At 35.7% G+C, this 22,245-nt stretch overlaps 1 protein-coding gene across 8 annotated transcripts in view; it reads left to right on the top strand.

Annotated features, from left to right (window-relative positions):
• The window catches only part of CCDC91 (coiled-coil domain containing 91), a 292,175-nt gene that overhangs the window by 39,230 nt on the left and 230,700 nt on the right, over positions 1-22,245 (top strand). Inside the window, exon 2 of one of the 8 annotated variants that reach the window (XM_053921687.1) lies at positions 13,804-13,857. The exons of the other annotated variants lie outside the window; for them this stretch is intronic. The gene's annotated coding sequence lies outside the window, so the exon portion shown is untranslated. The remainder of the gene's footprint in view (positions 1-13,803; positions 13,858-22,245) is intronic. 8 annotated transcript variants of the gene reach the window in all.

The raw sequence follows: 22,245 nt of genomic DNA, 5'->3' as shown, positions 1-22,245 counted from the left end.
TCTCTCTTTCGATTCTAAATGCTAGCTTTGCTGGGTACACTAATTTGGTTGCAGGTCCTTGCTTTTCATCATTTTGAATACTTCTGCTAATCTCTTCTGGCTTGCAAAGTTTCTGTTTATTTTTTCATTATTATTATAAGGTCTATTTAGTCTTTTTTGAGACTAAAATTTTTACTAAAATTACGTAAAATTTACCGTCTTTACCATTTGAAAGTGCGCAATTCAGTGCCACCAAGTGCATTCACATTGTGCTGCCATCACCACATCCATGCACAGAACTTACCAATATTGCAAAGCCGAAGTTTCATTATTATTTCCTAATTTATAAAAATTTCTTACAAGAGCTTATATTACAAGATCTTTTTTCCAACTCAGTTGGCCCTTGTAATTATTAAGTTTATAAACATTTTTTGGCTAGAGTGGGTAATCATAAAAATGATATGTACATACCTTAAAACATAATATATCTTTATAGTCCAATTTTTTTATACTGAGCTCACATCTTTTCTATGAGCATAGGTCTCCTGATTGGTTTTATCATGGACCTTCTTAAATCACACCTTTAACTATTATCTTCAATTTCTAGTTTGAATTTCCTTTTAAGCGTGGTGAGGTAGTTGAACACAGTCCCAGTGGTTATTGCACTAAATTTTTATAAAGTTTTATCTCTTGACAGTATGTTTTTTATTGTTGTTCAAGTACAGTTGTCTCCATTTTCACCCCACCATGCTCCCCTACCCCACCCATCCCCACCTCCTACCCTCAAACCTACCCCCTTTGGCTTTGTCCATGTGTCCTTTATACATGTTCCTTGATGGCCCTTCCCCTGACAGATGGTAACTGTCAGTTTGTTCTTTATTTCAATGCCTCTGGTTTTATTTTGCTTGCTTGTTTGTTTTGTTGATTAGGTTCTACTTATAGGTGAGATCTTACTGTATTTGTCTTTCACTGCCTGGCTTATTTCACTTAGCATAATGCTCTCTAGTTACATCTATTCTATCCCAAAGGGTAAGAGTTCCTTCTTTCTTTCTGCTGCATAGAATTCCATTGTATAAATGTACTATAGTTTTTTTGATCCAGTCATTTACTGATGGACACTTGGATTGCTTCTGGCACTTGGCTATTGTAAATCGTGCCACTGTGAACATTGGGGTGCATAGGTTCCTTTGAATTGGTGTTTCAGGATTCTTAGGGTATAATCATAGCATCTTGACAGTATTTTTAAAGTGATTAACCTTTATCAAGTTGTTATGAAGTATTCAACCTATTCATGGAAACAACTACTTCCAGTTCTTACAGATTTTAAATAATATTTAATCAAATTATGTAACTATTTACAGATAAAACTGAAATAAAAATGCTTAGAACAAAAATGATTCTTGATAGTGTACAATTCAGTGGATTGAAGTACAGTGTCAAGTTTTAGTAACTCGAAGTACATGTTTTAGTAACTGAAGTACAGTGTCATGTTTTAGTAACCTTGGCACTTTCCTGCAAACTATGAGGATAAAAGGTAATGGGGGACGTTGGCTTATCTCATGGGTAACTCATTGGAGACAATTAAAAGAACTTCTACTATAGATTGTAACTTGATATAAAATTTTTTAAAAGTTTCATTACCTTACAGTTACAAAGTGTCTGTCTGCTTTTTTCCTTTTGTCATAGCGAGTTTATTCATGCCACAGAATAAAATATGTTTTTTGTTTGAGTATCTGTTGTGTAGCAAACAATCTCAAAACTTAGTGGTTTAACCAACTATTTTATTTTGTCTTAATTTTGTAGGTCAGGAATTTGGGAATGGTTTTATTCATCTTATACTGTTGCAGTCAGGTGGTGGCTAAGGGCTGGAGTCATTGGAAGGCCTCTTTATTCCCATATCTAGCAGCAAGGCTATGATTTCTTAAACAGTGGGAGATTTATTAGGTGTTTTTCTCATCATGTGGTCTCTTCATAGGCTATTTTGAGTTACATTACAGCATGGTGGTCCAAGGATAAATTTCTTCTATGGAGGTTAGCTTCCTCTAGACCAAGTATTCTAAAAGTCAGGAAGTGGAAGTTGTCAGTTTCCTAAGGCTGAGGCAGGAGCAGAAAATGTTACAATGTCATTTTTGCCCCAGACTACTAGTTAAAGTAATCACAGAGCCCATCCACATTCAAAGAAAGGAGACATAGATTCTACTTCTTTATGGGAGGCATGCCAAAGAATTTGTGGCCATTTTTAATCTGCCACAAATTTAAATGGTGGTAATATGAGTGATGGGGTGCGGCTTCACTCACCCACGGTTCACCTCCTGCTATGAGGCCAGGTTCCTAACAGGCCACGGACCAGTACCAGTTCATGGCCTAGGGATTGGGGACCCCTGATCTACAGATTTATGAATTCCCTATCAAAAATCCCAATGACTATTTTGGAGAAATAGAAAAAACCCATCTTAAAATTTATATGGGATCTCAAGGGACCCTGAATAGCCAAATTAATCCTGAAAAAAGAAGAAAGATGGAAGACTCATACTGTTTAATTTTAAAACTTACCACGAAGAAATAGTAATCAAAATAGTGTGGAACTGGAAATAAACCCTTTCATATGTGATGAAATGATTTTTGACAAGAGTCTCATGACCATTTGATGAGGAAAAGACAGTATTTTTAACAAATGGTGCTAGGAAAAGTGAATATCCACATGTAACAGTTGAAGTTGGACTCTTACCTAATACAATATAGAAATGACCTCAAAATGGATCCATGATCCAAACGTAAGACCTAAAACTATAAAAGTGTTAGAAGAAAATGTAGGGCATAATTTGTGACATTGGATTTGACAGTGATATCTTGAATTTCCACCAAAGGCACAGACAACAAAAGAAAAAATAGACAAATTGGACTTGATGAAAAATTAAAAAAATTGTGCAGCAAAAGGCCGTACTATCAACAAAGTAAAATGGCAACCCACAGAATGGGAGAAAATATTTGTAGTCATATATCTGATAAGGAATTACTATCCAGCACATACAGAGAGCTCCTAAAACTTAACAAAAAGCAACCAGATTTTGAAATGGTAAAGGACTAAGATAGACATTTGCCTAAAGAAGATACACAGATGGCCAATAAGTTGATGACAAGATGCTCAACCTCATTAATCATTAGAGCAATACAAACTAAAACTATAGTGAGGTACTTCCTCATATTCACTAGGTAACTACTATTAAAAGGATGTAATAAGTTGATGAGGATGTAGAAAAATTAGAACCCTTGTGCAATGCTGGTTGGAATGAAAAATAGTGCAGTTGTTGTAGAAAACCATATGGCAGTTCCTCAAAATAATTACCAGCTAATCCAGCAGTTCCACTTCAGGATATACAGGATCTGTCCAGAAGGCGTCTTGCCACGCGATATGAAAAACAGAGACATTCATTGAAGAAGATACAAGAAACATTGTACTTAGGACAATAACACCTCAGTCCCCATCAAAGTAGGCACCTTGGGTCCTCACACAGTTCTCCCAATCGCCATCAGTTACTCTGTCATATTTTCCTGAATCTTGACAGTCTGAAATTTCTTCCCTTTCAAAGGTGATTTTAGTTTTGGGAAGAGCCAGAAGTCACAGGGCACCAAATCTGGGCTGTAGGGGGGTTGTGTCACCAGGGCAATGTGATGTTTTGCCAAAAAACTCTGTATGAAATGTGATGCATGAGTGGGCACATTGTTGTTATGAAGCTACCAATCATCAGTAGTTCATAGCTGCGGCTTTCTGAATCATCCAAATATTTTCTGCACAGGAATGTTCAAACTTAAAGCAAAATTTCATGCAGATTTGTTGATCTACTGGCTCAGTTATTTTGAATGCAACTGCCACACAGTACACATGCTCACTCAATGGTGTCTACCACCCCCACTGACTAGCACAGTGAAGTCATCATTGTTCATGCATGTGCATTCCAGTCCACTCTCCTTGGCTGCCAGGTTACAATGATGTCGTGCAAAAAGTTCTTGTTATATTAACAATGGCTGAACTTTTTCTGGACAGACCTTGTATATCCAAAAGAATTAAAAGCAGGGTCTCAAAGAGGTATTTGTACACCCTTTCGTTCATAGTAGTAGTATTCACAACAGCTAAAACAGGGGAGCAGCCCAAGTGTTCATGAATAGATGAATGGGTAAGCAAAATGTTGTATATACATAAAAATGCAATATAATTTAGCCTTCAAAAGGAAGAAAATTCTGACATGTGCTGTAACATGGAGACATTTTGAGGATATTATGCTATGTGAAATAAGCCTGCTACATAAGCAGATATTACTCCAGTTATGTGAGGTACTTAGTAGTCTATATCATAAAGACGGAAAGTAGGGTGGCGATGGTCAGTGATGGGGGAGGAGGGGTGAATGGGGAACTACTGTGCAATGAGTACAGAATTTCAGTTTTGCAAAATGTAAGAGTTCTGGAGATGAATGGTGGTGGTTGTAAACAATATGGATCTTCTTAAAACTCACTGATCTATGCACTAAAATATTGTTAAGATGTAATTTTTATGTTATATTTATTTTACCCCAATAAAAGTAATGACAATACTGTCGACAACAATATGCCAGCTATTTTTTGAAACTTAGAAGAAAGAGACACGTTTCTAGAAAAATACTGCTTACAAAAATGGGGGGGATTAAAAGTCTGAATTATTCTGTAATTATAAGAAATTGAATCTTCTCCCAAAGAAACCAACAAGCTCAGATGATTTGCTAAGCAAGTTTCTACCAAAATTTTAAGAAACAGACCATTTATTCCTACCTGATTCACTCTTTTGATTAGTAGGAAAAATCACGATGTGTCCCAGTTTGGAAAGCCTGCATAGCCCTGATATCTAAAGCAGATAAAGACATTACAAAAATGAAAATTACAGATATATTTCACTCATGGATGTAGATGTAGAAATCACAAACAAGATATTAGCAAATTGAAATCAACACTGTAGAAGAAGACAAACATGATTACTAAGTTAGGTTTATTTCAGGTATACAAGGATGGTTTACTATTGTATAATCTATACATGTAACTGATATTAATAAATTAAAAGAAGATAATATAATTTCAGTAGTTACAAAAAAGCATTGGATAATCACTATAAATTCATGATAAGAATTCTTAGTAAATTAGGATAAGAGAGAAATTCTTCAGCCTGTTGGTACTATTAAAAAAATCTCCACCAATAATCAGTCATTGGCACACAGCTTTTTAAATGGGGAAATATTAAAAACATCCACTTTAAAAATAGCAATAATATAGGGTTGGTTGTTGTCACCCTTTCTATTTATTATTTCTGCATAATAAATTATCTTAAACTAAATGGCATAAAACAACTATTTTATTATGTTTGTGGATTCTAAAGGTCAGGAACCTGGACAGTGCAGAATAGAAAGGTTTGTTACTGTTCCACTCTTTCTAATGTCTGAGTGGAATGATTTGAACACTGGATGTAACTTTATTATTCTGGACTATAATCATCTGAATGTATCTTCATTCATGTATCTGGTGATTTGCTTCAAGTTGTTGCCTGGGAACTTAGGCAATCAGTTGGAAAACTTACATGTGGCTTCTCTATTTGTTCTGTTCAAGTGGGCTGGTTTGGCCTTTCTCACATTATTGCAGCAAGTTCCAAGCACAAGCAATGCAAGAGCACAGGGTAGAAGTGCATTGCATTTTATGGCCTAGCAGGGGAAATCACATAATGTTATTCTGCTGTACTGTATTCGTTATGGAAGTCATAGTGATCTACGATAGTTCAAGGGGAAAGGTCGAGACTCTACAGTTCATTGGGAGGAATAACAATGATGCATACTTTGAAGAATATGTGGGGTGGGAGGTATTTTGATACCATCTTTGGATAATGTAATCACCACATTGCCTCTTCTACAGTATTGTATTGGAGGTTTGTCTATGTTTATTTAGCATTGTATTGGAAGACATATCCGGTGCTTTAATACAAAGGGAATTATAGGTATAAGAACTGGAAAGGGAGAAATACAACCGTCGTTGTCTTGAGGCAGTATGATCATTTACATATTAAATCGAAAGATTATGAATTATTATATATGAGTTTAGCAAAGATGAATGCGTATAAGATTAATGTACTGAAGTGCATTGCATTGTTATACAGTAGAACAGACAGCTAGAAAATGTAATTAAAAAAACATTAAAGTAGTATCATAGAATATCAACATCTAGAAATAAACTGAGGAGGAAATATGCAAAGACTTCTTTATAGAAAATTATAAGACTTTAGTAAAGGGCAGTTAAAAAAACAAACATGGTATATTTTAGTCATAAGATATATCGTGCTTGGGGACAGGATGCCTCAGTACCATTAAAATTTCTACTGCAATATCTGTATCTCTATCCACAAACAGACACATTCATAGAACTTCGGTATGTGATAAAGATGGTATATCAAATTAGTGAGGAAAGAAATTAGTATTTAATACATTAAATTAAAAAAATCTATTGGCAACAAGAATTGGATGTCTGCCTCCACCATACAAAAATTAAACTGTAGATGGGTTAAATACTTAAATGTTAAAACAAAAATTTTAACTGTTTTTTGTAAAATGATACAGGTGTATGAAGTCTGTCTGGATAAAGTCTGGCCATTGTTAAAGTAAGGAGAATGGTTTGTGCAAAATCATTGATGTAGCCTGGCAGCCAAGGAGAGTGGACTGAAATCTGCATGTGTGAATAATGATATCTTCACTGTACTAGTCAGTGGGGGTGGTAGACACTGATGAGTGAGCATGCATACTGTGTGGCCGTTGCATTCAAAATGACTGAGCCAGTAGAGAAACAAATTTGCATCATATTTTGCTTTAAGTTTGAGCATTACTCTGTGGAAAATACTCAGATGATTCAGAAGGTTGTAGCTAGGGGCAGCTGGTGATTGGCAACTTCATCACAACAATGTGTTCACTCATGCATCACATCTCATGCAGAGTTTTTTGGTAAAACATCTCATAACCCTGTTGACTCAGTTCCCCTGCAGCCCAGATTTGGTGCCCTGTAACTTCTGGCTTTTTCCAAAACTTAAATCACCTTCGAAAGGGAAGAAATTTCCGACTGTTGATGAGATTTGGGAAAATATGACAGAGTAGCTGATGGCGATGGGAAGAACAGTGTGTGGTCCCAAGGTGCCTATTTTGAAGGGGACTGAGGTGTCATTGTCCTAAGTACAATGTTTCTTGTATCTTGTGACATCTTCAATAAATGTCTCCATTTTTAATACTACATGGGTGGATACCTTTGGAACTAATCTGATATATCTTTCAGTCTTAGGGAGAGAGAATTATTTTCAAAATATGTTTAGAAACTGATAAATTATTACAAAAATAGGTTGATACAATTAATATATTTAATTAAGTATTTTTGTTTATAAAAAGTTGCCTAAAGAAAGTTAAAAAAGAGGTTATAAACTAGAGGATGTTTGTAATACATATAGCTGACAATGATTAATGTCAAGAATTTTTAAAAATATATAAATAAAATAGTACAGACAACAGAGTACACAAATAATGGAAGTTATAAATAGGTATTTCACAAAAGAGGAACCATATATGATTAATAATCTGTAGGAGAGATTTCAATTTCATTAATGATTGGGAAAATCAAATTAAGTACCCCATGAGTAACCTCTTAAAATCAAGGATTGGAAAGGATGAGGATTCGCAGTACTTTTATACATTATTTCCACAAGTATAATTTGTGTGCAACCATCTTGAAAAATACTCTTTCATTATCTTGTGAAGCTAAACATAGACAAACCTTGCAATCCAGTGACTTTACTTGTAGGCATATACCCAGGATAAATTCTCTGTATATGCAGAAGTAGATGTGTTAGAGAATGTTCATAGCGGCTCTGTCCTCAATAACAACATATTGTGAAGTACCCAAAAGAATGACCGAATAAACTGTGGTATATTATAACAGTCAAAAGAATGAAGGGTCACTAAAATAATGTATGGAACCTCCCAAATTTATGTGTCATGGTATATCCTTCAAAAATAGTAAAATAAAAATAATATGTTTTTTGGTAGTTGATACAAATTAAATGAAAGTGCATTAATTTGAAAACAAGGGAATGATGAAAAATAAATTCAGGATTGTGAGTCTAGAGAGATATGGGGAGGGGTTATATGTAATTTACTGTTAGATCTTCGGTTTTAGGTTGGGTGGTGGGTTCCTATATGCTAACTTTATTAAAACATAACAAACAAAAAAACTGATGCCTTGAAACTGGTGTGTGATTGGTAGGGATGCTGTGTAGCTAGAACAAAGGGAGTCAGGGGCACTATAGATGAAGTTAGAGAGGTAATGGGGCCTCCTATTATGTCTAATAGAAGAGTAAGCAAATTTTCAACAATGTTTTAAAGCCATCTAAATTAAAGCACTTGAACACTGAGACACTGATTTATAGTTTTATTCTTGTCTACCCCAAAGAGTTTTGTATTTATTGTGTCAGAATAGCCATGTTCTAGGGAGATGAGATTATTAACATATCTATGTAGATACATGAGGCTTCACTATAAGTGTAAATGAGTATGATGAGAGCATGTAAAACTATGAAAGACACTTTCTTATTTAGAAAGAACATTAAATGTGTGATAATCTGCACTTAATAATGTCAATACTGATTTTATTGTGTTGTTATCTAATGCTTTGCTTATTGTTTGTTGTATAGAGTGCCTTACTATTGTGATGTAATCATAGGCTTTTTACAGGACATAATTTTACTTATAGTCATTAGCACCAATAGATTTGCAGCTTTGTCCCCATGCTTATTTTGCTTATATGTGAGGCTTCAAAGATGGTGTCCCACAGAGACACAGATTTGTTATTATTGTTTTGAGAGATTTAGAGCTGAGATTGACATGGTGGTAGTTTTAGAGTTTAAAGTGTTATTGCTTTATAGCGGGTTATTCAGTGTGGTGATGGATTGGAGAGCAGGATGGCCAGTAATTTTCATGAAATAGCAATAGCAACCTGAATCACAATACAGGATTGAATGACATACCTGGCTGAGGTGTAAAGTGAAGATTAATAGGTGACATCTAGTGTCTGCTTTCTGGATGGATTAAAGAATGACAATACTGTTGTCTGAAAATAACAGACTCGAAGTAGAAAGTATTTACGAAGGTCTTTGTGAAGAAGACAGGAATTTGATTTTAGTCATAGAATAATATATTGAAAGGATTTTATAATGTATTATCTTAGAAGTCATCTAATCAACCTGTTCACTGTATATGCGAGGACACTGTGGTCAAGGGAGATACAGTGCTTTGGCCAGAGTCACATGGTTCAGATACAGATTCTTGTATGCTGGTAACAAGATGTAGATGTGCTAGAGATGAGGATGGTAGCAACAGTTAAATTACCAAGGTCCATAAATTCATGTTAAGAATTTTGACTTAATCCATAAGGTGAGGAGGAGCCATAGCAAGGTTTTAAATAGCATTTAGAAGTATCACTTGGGTAGATGAGTGACAAGTGGAGTAGAAAGGAGCAAACTCGAAACAGAGAACTATGTTGGAGGCTGATGCTATAAATAAAACAAATGAAAGATAAAGGTGGCCTTAACTAGGCTGAAGGTATTGGGCATTGAGTGGAGTAGATAGTATCTAGAGGTATTTAAGACATAGGACTTGGCGATTGAATATATGACGTGAAAGAGAGAAGGAGGCGGCATAGATGACTTCATGTTTTTGTCTTGGCCAAACTGTGTTGTAGGTGGTAGTACCATGGCTGGGTGAAGGAATCCTGAAGGAAGAAGAAATCTGAGGTTCATGGGAGATACCTTGAGTTCAGTTTTGGTTGTGTTGAATTTGGTTGTATCGAATTTGACGTGCCTGTTAGATTGCAATAGAAACTATTCAATTATCTGTTGGGCATATGAATCTGGCGCTCAGGAGATGGATCTAAAGTAGAGACTCCTTAGTGTATATTTATTTGACTTGTAAGTGAACCCAAAAGCATGGATGAGGTAGTCCTGAGAGTGTATATGAAATGAGATAAAAATGAAGGCCTAGGCTGAATCACTTAGGGATGCCAAAATTTAAAGAGCAGGTAGAAGAATCTGCAAGAGAGATTGGGAAGAAGCAGTCAGAAAAATAGGAAGAAAGAGGGGAAAAGTATGGTTATTTTGCAAACCATACGGCAAGAGTATTTTGAGAAGGATAAAGACACAACGAAGAAAGAAAACTTCAGGCCAATATCGCTGATGAACATAGACACTAAAATTTTCAACAAAATATTGGCAAACCGCATCCAGCAATACATTAGAAAGATCATACACCATGACCAAGTGGGATTCATCCCAGGGATGCAAGGATGGCACAATGTTCGCAAATCAATAAACATAATACATCACATAAACAACAGCATAGACAAAAATCACATGATCATATCAATAGATGCGGAAAAAGCATTTGATAAAGTACAGCACCCATTTATGATAAAAACACTCAGCAAAGTGGGAATAGAGGGAGCATACCTCAACATAATAAAGGCCATATATGAGAGACCTACAGCCAACATCATAGTCAATGGACAAAAACTTAGAGCTTTCCCAAAGTCAGGAACAAGACAAGGATGCCCTCTCTCACCACTCCTACTCAACATAGTATTGGAAGTCCTAGCCACAGCAATCAGACAAGAAAAAGCAATAAAAGGCATCCAAATTGGAAAGGAGGAAATGAAACTGTCACTGTTTGCAGATGACATGATAGTGTACATGGAAAATCCTATAGACTCCACCAAAACACTACTCAACCTAATAAATGAATTTGGCAAAACAGCGGGATACAAAGTCAATACTCAGAAATCAAAGGCATTCCTGTACACCAACAACGAAACAGCAGAAACAGAAATCAGGAAAAAAAATCCCATTTGATATAGCAACAAGAAAAATAAAGTACCTAGGAATAAACCTAACCAAGGATGTAAAAGACCTATACTCAGAAAATTACACAACACTAAAAAAAGAAATTAAGGAAGACACAAACAAATGGAAGCATCTACCATGCTCATGGATTGGAAAAATTAACATCATCAAAATGGCCATACTACCCAAAGCAATTTATAGATTCAATGCAATCCCTATTAGAGTACCCATGGCATATTTCACATATAGAGAACAAACATTTCAGAAATTTATATGGAACCATAAATGATCCCAAATAGCTGCAGCAATTTTGAGAAAGAAGAACAAAGCAGGAGGGATCACAATACCTGATATCAAACTATATTACAAGGCCACTGTAATCAAAACAGCCTGGCACTGGCATAAAAACAGGCACATAGACCAATGGAACAGAACAGAGAGCCCAGAAATAAACCCAAGTCTTTACGGTCAATTAATATTTGACAAAGGAGGCAGGAGCATAAAATGGAGCAAAAATAGCCTCTTCAACAAATAGTGTTGGGAGATCTGGACAGTTGTGCGCAAAAAAAATGAAACTTGATCACCAACTTATGCCATACACAAAAATAAATTCAAGGTGGATAAAAGACTTAAATATAAGTCGTAACACCATAAAAGTCCTAGAGGAAAACATTGGCAGGAAAATCTCAGACATTCCACGCAGCAACATCCTCACAGACATGTCCCCTAAAGCAAGGGACATCAAGGAAGGAATAAACAAATGGGACCTCATCAAAATAAAAAGCTTCTGCATGGTAAAGAAAACAGCATTAAAATAAAAAGAGGACCAACAGTATGGGAAAACATATTTACCAATGATACCTCAGACAAGGGCCTGATCTCCAAAATATATAAAGAACTCACATGACTCCACTCCTTTGCCCAATTAAACAATGGGCAAAGGCCTTGAACAGACACTTCTCCAAGGAAGACATACAGAGGGCCCAGAGACATATGAAAAGATGCTCAGCATCACTAGCCATCAGAGAGTTGCAAATTAAAACCACAATGAGGTACCATCTCACACTGGTCAGAGTGGCCAACATAAACAAATTAAACAAACAAATGTTGGAGAGGATGCGGAGAAAAGGGAACCCTCGTATATTGCTGGTGGGAGTGCAGACTGGTGAGGCCACTGTGGAAAACAGTATGGAATTTCCTCAGAAAACTAAAAATGGAACTGCCCTTTGACCCAGCAATTCCACTGCTGGGATTATACCCTAAGAACCCTGGAACACCAATCCAAAAGAACCTTGTGCACCCCAATGTTCATAGCAGCACAATTTACAATAGCCAAGTACTGGAAGCAACCTAAGTGCCCATCAGCAAATGAGTGGCTCCAAAAATTATGGTACATTTACACAATGGAATTCTACACAGCAGAGAGAAAGAAGGAGCTTATACCCTTTGCAACAGCATGGATGGAACTGGAGAGCATTATGCTAAGTGAAATAAGCCAGGTTTTGAGGGACAAATACCATATGATCTCACCTTTAACTGGAACATAATCAACAGAAGAAAAAAGCAAACAAAATATTATCAGAGACATTGAAGTTAAGAACAATCTAACAATAGCCAGAAGGGAAGGGGGAGGGGACAGTGGGGAGAGGGGTTTGTAAGAACTACTATAAAGGACACATGGACAAAACCAAGGGGGAGGGTGGAGGCGAGGGAGGGAGGTGAGTTTGGCTGGGGTGGGGGGGAGGGATGGGGAGAAAATGCAGACAACCGTAATTGAATAACAATGAAAAATTTTAAAAAAGTATTTTGAGAAGGAAAGACTGGTGAAATGCTATTAGTATTTAAATAAGACAAGAAATTACAATTGTCTTTTTGCGTTTATTGAAAAGGACATGATTAGATGCAGGCAAGAGCTATAAGAATAGAACATTTATGATGTTGAGTTGTGAAAAGGAGAGGGATGTGGTTGGAGAAGAATGTGTAGTTGAGGATGGTTTTGCTTTTGTTTTTGTTTTGTTTCATTTTAAATATATATGACTTGGATTGTGTTTCACTGTTAATAGGAAGGTACCAAAAAGAGGGGGAAGTTGAATGTTTAAAAGAGGGAACAATTTGGAGGGCCAGTTCTCTGAGAGCACAGATGGAGGAATGAGCCTTAACTAGATGGAGGGACCCCTCTTTCTCTGTAAGTGGGATAAAGAGGAATAGCTAGGCACAGATGCTAGTAACTATAGTTTTGCTAGAAAGAAGTTAAGAGACTGTCTTCAATTTTCTCAGTTTACCAAGATGCTTGGTAGTGTTCTTTGACTACTGAAAGGAAAACGTTGGGAAGCCTGGGGAGAGTTGAGAATCTTTGAAATAGTTTCTATAGAATGAGAGAAAGAGGCTTCATTAGGGAAAAAGGAGATGTGGTAGGCAGTACTGTGAATCCAGCCAAAAATGGGAAACAGGAATTTTGTAGTGAATTCTTTGATAGTTCTCAGCAGAAGACAGGTAATTGGATAGTGTTGGTGCTTCTTGTGGGGAGCTGTTATCAGTTGCCTTGTTACCACTCCAGAATCTGAATCAACTGAGCAACAGAACCAAGGGTCATAGAAATCAGAAAAGTGGCACTCTTGTTAAGGCTTTAATATAAATATGGCTTGGATTGAGGAGGAAAAGAGGTCTCCCAGAAGTTCTCTTGTGAATAAAATTTATCCATCCAGTCACAGGCTAAAAAACAAGTTTCCATACTAACAAAATGCACTTTTTCTCTGGTAAGCTTTTCTCATGGGAACGGGACTAGTGGAATAATGTATTGTTTGCAGGCACAAAGTTCCCAGTGGAGAGCCCAATCAATTTGTACTGCACATACATGCTGACCTCTGTATCTTAATCTCACCCTACAGAGAACTTGCAGATGTCTTGCTCTCACCATTATTCTTATGATTTTTCTCCTGGAGGTAAGTAAAGAAGGTAGAGAAAGGGACTGTAGTATTTCTTTAATCTTACTTCCTTTTATCTAGGGAAGGCCTGTGTTCTCTTTTAAAATGTTAGAAGAGATGATATAGCAACCCCTTGTTAGTCATCGAGGATCACAGTTTTGCCATATAGGTGGGATATGATTCGTACAGTGAGAACTTTTAGTTGAGAGCATGAAAAAAATAAAAATATTCATTATTTTATTGGGAATATATGACCAGCCCCAGTGAGGTTGTTAATTATGGAAAATTTGGGCATAACATTAAGATTATGAGAATGAGTGCATTCTTTCAAGGAGAGAGTAATGAGGTAAAATCAGGGGTACATCCTCTGAGGCAAAAATTTCTATTAAGGAATTGGAGGTGGTAGAAGAATTAACCAAAGGGGTTGGAAGTAGGTAAGGATTTTGGAGAGTGTCAAGTGCTTTGTAATTACTTTTCCTCATTACCTGCTGCGACATGTAAGTTTTCTGAAGGAAGACTGGTAAAGACAAAAGCTTAATTGATAGCACAGATGAACATCGCATAAAGGAAAATGTTTAATTATTAGAATTATTTTTGGTTGGGGTATTTTCCTTTATGATCATTTATGAGTAGGATATGTTTTTTAGGTAGTGAATATGTATCTCAGTTACTATTTTATTAAATGTATTGGGGTGACATTGGTTAATAAGATTATGTAGGTTTCAGGTGTACATTTCTGATACATGATCCGTGTGTTGCAGTGTGTGTCCACCACCCAAAGTCAGATCATCTTTGTCACCCACCTCCTTTCTCTCTAGTGACCCCCATACTGTTGTCTGTGTCTAGAGTTTTTATTTGTTTGTTATTCTTATTTGTTCATTTGTTGCTTTTCATTTTATATTCCACTTATGAGTGAAATCATATGGTTCTTAACATTTTCTGTCTGACTTATTTTGCTTAGCACAGTATCAAGGTCCATCCATGTTGTCACAAGTGGCAGTATTTCATCTTTTACCACTGACAGTAGTATTTATAGTATAGCAATAGTTCTTTAATTCAGCTTTATATAGGAAGTTTCAAAATTATCATTATCCTCAGTAATAATTGGATGCTTAAGAGAGTGGAATGGAGTGCTGTAATCTCATTTAAGATGTAGGCCTTCAAGGTCATGTCTTCATATGGGTGGAGTGGTTTAGTGCTAGCAACTTAATCTTCTACTTCTCAAGCTCAGTGGTGTTTTTCCTGGAAAAATAGCAGGGAAAGGGAAGTCATGGGATAACTATTAGCAGCTCATTTGTCTTCCATATTCAAAAAGTATTGATTCAAAAATATTTGAGTCCCTTGTATGTGCCAGGCACACGCAGTTTAAGGTGCTAGGGAGTAGAAAAAAAAAGATGAAGAAATAGTCCCTACTGTACCTCAGAAGAACTTATAGAAATTTAGGTAAACAATTGCCTTGAACAGATAAGGAAATTCTGGTTTATATGATTAGACTTTCCCAATTAGTTGAGTCTTAATGGTGGTTCATTTTTACTAAGGTTGTGACTTTTACTAAGGGTATGTGTGTGTCTGTCTCTGTGTTTCCTTTATTCTCTTTCCTCTTACCAATTTATGTTTGCTCAGGATAGTCAGAAAAAATCCCTTTTCTACAAAGTCTGTCTAGAAGGTATCCAGCCATGTAATATGAAAAATAGAGACATTTATTGAAAAAGATAGAAGATACAAGAAACATTGTACATAGGACAATGATGCTTTAGTCCCCGTCAAAGTAGGTACCTTGGGACCTCACACAGTTTTCCCAATCACCATCAGCTACCCCTTTGTATTTTCCTGAATCCCGTTGACAGGCTGAAATCTCTTTCCTTTCAAAGGTGATTTTAGTTTTGGGAAAAGTTAGAAGTCACAGGGGGCCAAATCTGGGCCATAAGGGGGCTGAGTCATCTGGGTGAATTGCTGTTTTGTCCAAAAACTCTGCACAAGACATGATGCATGAGTGGAATTGTCGTGATGAAGCTGCCTTTCACTGGTTGCCCATAGCTGCAGCCTTCTGAATCATTTGAATATTTTCCACAGAGGAATGTTCAAGCTTATGCAAAATTTGAGGCAGATTCGTTGCTTTATTCGGTCAGTCGTTTTGAATGTGACCGCTACACAGTACACATGCTGACACAGCGGCATCTACTGCACCCCACTGACTAGTACAGTGAACTTGACATTGTTCACACATGCACATTCTAGTCCACTCTCCTTGGTGGCCATGTTTCATCAATGTCATGCAAACCGTTCTCATATTAACAGTGGCTGAACTTTTTCTGAACGTACCTTGTATTGCTTCTAGGAAACATGGCATGAACCATGATCAAGTGGATAACTAATTGTGATTATCAGGATGCTGGTTCACCAGTTTTCCAGATGGGACAGAAACTGAGTCAGATGTTAAGTGGATAGTGATAATAAGTAAGGCACTTCGGGATGACTGAATTATCTGGATGATCTCTAGAGAGTCTGTTTTTGAAGTCAGTTACCTAAGTGTCTTTTTCTGTTAGATATTTTTGTTTTGTTTTGTTTTGAGGAACTTGCATTTGTATAAATACTTGTCATATGGGAAAATGTTAGAAAAAATACATAAAGTTTATAAATGAATTTACTAGTTAAATACTCATTTAAAGCATTTAAGCCTTTTTTCTCGTTAGTTTTTTAAAAACAAACAAAATTTTCCTTGAGTTTTTTTTTCAATTTATTTTGATGGAAATAATGGGTAGTTGGCTTATTGTGCTATAATGTTTTTATACTCTCATTAAAAAAAATCAGTTATGGATGGCCCTGGTTTGGTGTCTGAGTTGGTTACAGAGTTGTCCCAATATACCAAGGTTGTGGGTTCAGCTTCTGGTCAGGGCACATGCAAGAAGCAACCAATGAATGCATAAATAAGTGGAACAATGAATCTCTCTCTGTGTGTCTTTCTCTCTCTCTCTCTCTCTCTCTCTCTCTCTCTCAGATAGAGACATTTGATCTCAAAGTCAATAAAAATAAAGAATTTAGAAAAAGTTATGTATGCCCACAGTTTAAAGTTGTAAAGGGTTTGATAGGACACAGAACATCTCCCATACCCTCCCTTCTTTTCAGCCTCTCTATTTCTTACTTTCTAGAGGCAAGATGTTTAGAAAATATGGCTGATTCTTTTCGTTGTTTACTTTTGAATCTCAAATAACGTGTTTATTGTGCTACTTGTTGATGTCTCTGTTTCGTACCTGTCAGCTTCCCAGGATGGAAGACCAGGCTTTAGCTGTCTTTCACCACCTCCTCTGCTCCAACCCCATACTTCAGCTTTCACTTACCTTCCCAAAATGGTTATATTATAATCTTGGTACAATTATTCGTTATTTAGTATGATGAATTCATTATTCATTGTTTACATTATTATGGCTATTTAAATAATACTTATAGCTGAGAAATATAGTATATAATGTTTACTTTTTCTGTCCATCGTATTTTCTCTGTTTTCATTTGGTTAATTTTCTAATCACTAATTCAGCCCTAAATTGTTTAAAATTACTCTCATGACAGTAAAACACATGAGACAGTCTATTAATTTCATGTGCTTAAACACATCTTTTAGGGGGTTTCTGACATGTTCCAATGTAGGCTGGTTGCTCCCTATTCTTGTTACATCGGCAATTTGGGAATTTATTTCACCATTATTCTGGAAGAATTCCCTTTCTTTTCCACTTTAGTTGGGTTTCCTATTTCCTGATCCCAAGTCTTCCTTTGTCTTATTCCCTTGGTTTGCTCCATAGCTTTTTAAGAAAGAGTATTTGGGAAATAGTTTTTTTGAGATTTTGTAGGTATGAATATGACTTTATTTTTTTCTCAACTTAATTATGTCTTGGTTTGGCTGATTATATAATTCTGTGTTGTAAATCATTTTCCTTCATAATTTTAAAAGCATTTCTCCATTTTTATCTACTCTCCAGTGATGCTGATGTGAAGTTTAATGCCATTATATACTTTATCCTTTGAATGAACTTATTTTATCTGTCTGGAAACTTGTAGGACCTTCCTTTTGTCCCTAGTCTGCCTTAATGTGCTTTTTCCTTCTGGTTTTTAAATTTTTTGACACTTGAGGAACCATTCCATCTGAAAAATCATATCCTTTGGTTTTAGAAAATTTTCTTGAATTATTTTGTTGATGATTTCTTCCCTTTTGTTTTCTCTGTTCTGTCTTTTTAGATCCTGCCGTTCTTCATTTCTGTAATTACCATTTTTAGTTTCAAGACCTTAGTGTTGTTGTATACTCCTTCCCCCCCACTCCCCACAAAAATTAGGGCTTCCTGTTCTTACTTTATGGGTGTATTACTTTTCTGTGAACTCTCTGCAGGCATTAGTTATAGTTTTTATTTTTATTTTTAAAATATTTTCTTTCCTATGCCGTCTGTTTCTTCTCTCTTTTTCCTTTTTTTTTTTTTTTGGCTTGGTCTCTATTTTTCATATTAGATATCTTATGTTTTTGATTGTCCTTGTAGCATGCTCATATGTGAGAGTGAAGCACTAATAATAAATTAGCAAACTGTATGTAATGCTTAGAATGTGTCAGACACTGTTCTAAGTGCCTCATCAATTTTAACTTACGTCTCTTAAAGACTTCAGGAGTTAGTTACCATTGTTATTCATTATTAATTATGATTATTATATGAGGAACTAAGGCACAAAATGTGTAGTAAATTGCCTAGTGTAATACAGTTGGTAAGTGGCAGAGCTGGAATTTGAATCCAAGCAGCCTGACTCCATGGTCTCTCTTCTTTGAACCTTTATTTATTTATACTCTTCTGAGTCTTATGGAATAAGGAGTGAATTGGAAATTGTGTGCATGTGGTTAGAATTTGTCAAAGTGGTGTGACCTGAGTGAACTGTTTCTTTGTGGAACCTCTGATGAGGTCCTTTTTCATGGGTTTAATTAGATTCACCAGAGAAGTATCTTCTAAATCGCTGATTAGAGGTTGCCTTGCAGCCCAGCCACAGGCAGATTGGTTGCTGAGTGGTGAGAGCGGACCTGGGGGTTGGGCCTGAGCACTTGACACAGCTTCGACTTAGCTCACCTGTGTCCGTGTCTTCTAGTCCGAGACCCTGAGCAGTACCAGGTCCAGGGAATAAAGCTTTAGTCTTCAGCAGTGATAAGGAACTGTAAGTTGCTCAGTTGGGCAGGTTCTGGGAAGGAATCTTGGGTTTATCCGTGGCTCTTATTTTGAGTCTTACCTTTCCCTAGGTCTCAATGCCGCCTGCCCCATTCCTGAGCCTTTAGTGAATTCTATGATGTAAATGTGATTCTCCTTTTCTCACTTGTAGTTTCATTCATCTTTGTATTTATTTTCAAGTTTTGTACAGTTTTCTCATTTAACATTGTCTTTGACTCTGTGTTTATGGGGAAACAAGCAATCAAAACAAATATTTGCTATCTTTTAAGAAAAGACCTTTGGGAAAATACTTGAATAAATTGTATGCCCTTAGTGTGCCATTTAAAATTTTCTGTTAGGTCCGATGAAATAGATCCTGGAATGTCTCCTGCCTGAAACATTTCATGGTGCTCCAACTAGATAACCAACCTTGTGAAAATCTTTCCTTCCACCTTGGACATATTTTCTTCTTTCTTATGGCTCTTTTATATCTCATATTATTTGTATTTGCATGCTTTTCTTACACTCTGCCCTTCCCCCCACACCTGACTTTAACTCCATGAGGACCTTGAGTGATCTTCCAGAGTTGCTCAGTAAAAATTTGTCACAGGCAGTGTTACATATATGTTCTTGTAAAATATTAGCAATATGTCAAATACTGAGGATAGCAAAGGAGGAAATTAATACAATAGTGCAATAAGAGATTAAATTTAGATATAAAGATGTATGATAATTGTTAAACATGGATATTATGAAATCTTTCAACTTGGATGCCTAATCATAACAAAGTATACATCTCTTTTTCCAGGGCAATCAAGGAAAAACTGTGTGATTTGTCAATTTTTTGGTCAGGCTCATGATTGTATATCTTAGATGGCAGATATATTTAGTGTTGCTGTATTGTATTTGTAGTATAATGAGATACTATGTTAAGTGCTTAGAAATATTCCAAAGGGTTTATAAATGCACTGCAGATAATATAATGTTTTAATGTACTAGAGAGGATAAATCCATAAAGAAGCCTATATTTGTAATTTCCCTCTTAAAAACTTTTTAGTTTTTGTATTTTGTAAAATAGATTTTTATTAATCAGTGTTGTCATTTTCTTTCCTCCTGGCCTTTCAAATGTTCAGAAGGAAACAAACTTTTCTAGGATTTGAAACTAAATTATTCAGAGAAAGATTATTGCTTTAAAAAATAATGTTTATTTTTTGTATTGTATTTTTAAGAAACTCAGCACACAGTTGCCTTTTAAAATATATTAATATTTCTTTGAAAATAAAGTAGAGGAAGACTTTTATCTGCATTTTAATATGTGAAGTTGCTGAGAGGTATGGAAAACATCGGTGGTCAATATTATGTTCTTTCGTAGCGCTAAATCAGTGCTGAGGAAACTGATGGTATTTGCTTCATTACCACAGGCAAACAAGCTGAAATGATTGTTAGGCACGGGTATTTGTTTTTGTTTTCAAATTTTTTGGCACCTTACAAATAATTTATTGGGATATGACTTATGAAAACACAAGGAAGTATTACTCTAAAAATTCCATTCTTTTGAAACCATATTATTTGGGTACAGTGTTCGTAGATGCTAAAAATATTTTTTAATTGTCTCCTGAGATTTGTGGGATACATGTGGAAAGACAAACTTAGTGTTTATAGTTTGACTTGGTTAATTCTCTGTATCTATATCACTCTTCCTTCATAATTTCTTCATGAAAAAATGTAATCACATACAGATTTCTATTCGCTTGCAACACAAAATTAATGTGAATTCCATTTCAAAATAACCACCATCAAAAGTTTCTGAAAGTCTGGTTTATATTTTTTAAGTGCACTAGGTGGATGACTTGCTCAGTTTTGTTTTTTGGGGAAGTACATCTTTAAAAATATTTTCATTAGACTTTTAAGATGTGGGTAATGGTGACAATGCTGGTATCCTCGTTAATTTAATGCCCTTCCTTTTTAGAATGTCATTTTATCCAAATGTATTTCTTTTTGTGCCATTACCTACTGAGTTTCTGTGAAAATAGGTTTTCTTTGCTTGTTAGCAAAATAATCCTTGAGATTGTTTTTTTTTTATTTATTTTTGTTTGACTCTTTTTGTTTGCTTTTTGAAAGCAGAACTATGAATTTCAGTGAGAAGGCGAAGTGTGGCTATAGATAGCTACCACCTCATCACTCAGAGCAAAATGCCTTTAGAATTATTGCTTAACATATGGTTTAATTTGTTGTAGCTATTTTTTCTTTTAGAAATTGGAGGATATTATTTTTTTCCCATAATCAAGCCCATCTAATATTTGTGAATCAAGGAAACTATAATATATGGATATGTTCATTTTTGAAATATAGAAAGGAAACCAGTTTTTATTGACAAGAGTATCACTTGTGGCTACTGATTCACAATTTATTGTGAATTTTTTTCATTTTAATGTATAACACTTAATAGTTGTTTACCTTTCTGGATCTTTTAGGTCTTTCATGGTTTGTTAGATAAAAGCTTCATTTTTATGATGTACATTTAGGACAAAATAAAACGTGTTGTCTTACCGATTGTCTTCCTTACATACTTTAAGAGTAAAGAAGAGAGGGATTTTGCATATTCGCTTGTGTTTTTTTCTTCCCTGGTCTCCCACGAATACATGACTTGATTTATCTTGATCAGCCTAGTAACTTGCTCCACATTTTTCCAAAAGTGCAAAGCAGTTTCAGCTAAAAATACACATATCAAAATGCTCCAGAAGTTGTGGCCACAGCTCAAAAATGCTGATCAATTTTGAAAATCTAAATCAACCTCGGCCATGAAACCAAGGGAAGAACCTTTGTGGTGGGGGACAGATTTCCAAAAATTCACCACAGTCCTGTTCTTAACTGGAGTTTGTGCTGATGTTGCCAGACAACTGAGGAATAGATGCATAAAGCAGGAAGCATTATTGAATTGAGCCCTAGCGCCAATTTGGGAAAAGCAAATTAAAATGTAAAAGAATATTTTTCCACTCCTGGCGTCTCAACATAAAATGGCAAATACATGGTTGTAGAAAAAAGTCACAGAAATTGCTAATTTTGCCAGAAAAGCTAATTTTGCCAAAAAAGTCTAGTTTTTTTGACTTAAAAATGCATACACATATAGTTTTAAAAAGTTTTTTTATCCCAAATATAATAGCTTTAACTTACAAATAAAACTGTATACACCTTTCAGTCAGAGAGCTGTGACATAGCTCACTCTGTGTGTGTG

The sequence above is a fragment of the Desmodus rotundus genome, chromosome 3 (genome assembly GCF_022682495.2).
Source record: "Desmodus rotundus isolate HL8 chromosome 3, HLdesRot8A.1, whole genome shotgun sequence".
NCBI classification, from domain to species: domain Eukaryota; kingdom Metazoa; phylum Chordata; class Mammalia; order Chiroptera; family Phyllostomidae; genus Desmodus; species Desmodus rotundus.
The sequence above is the reverse complement of the archived record's forward strand: the minus strand, read 5'-3'. Positions and strand labels throughout refer to the sequence as shown.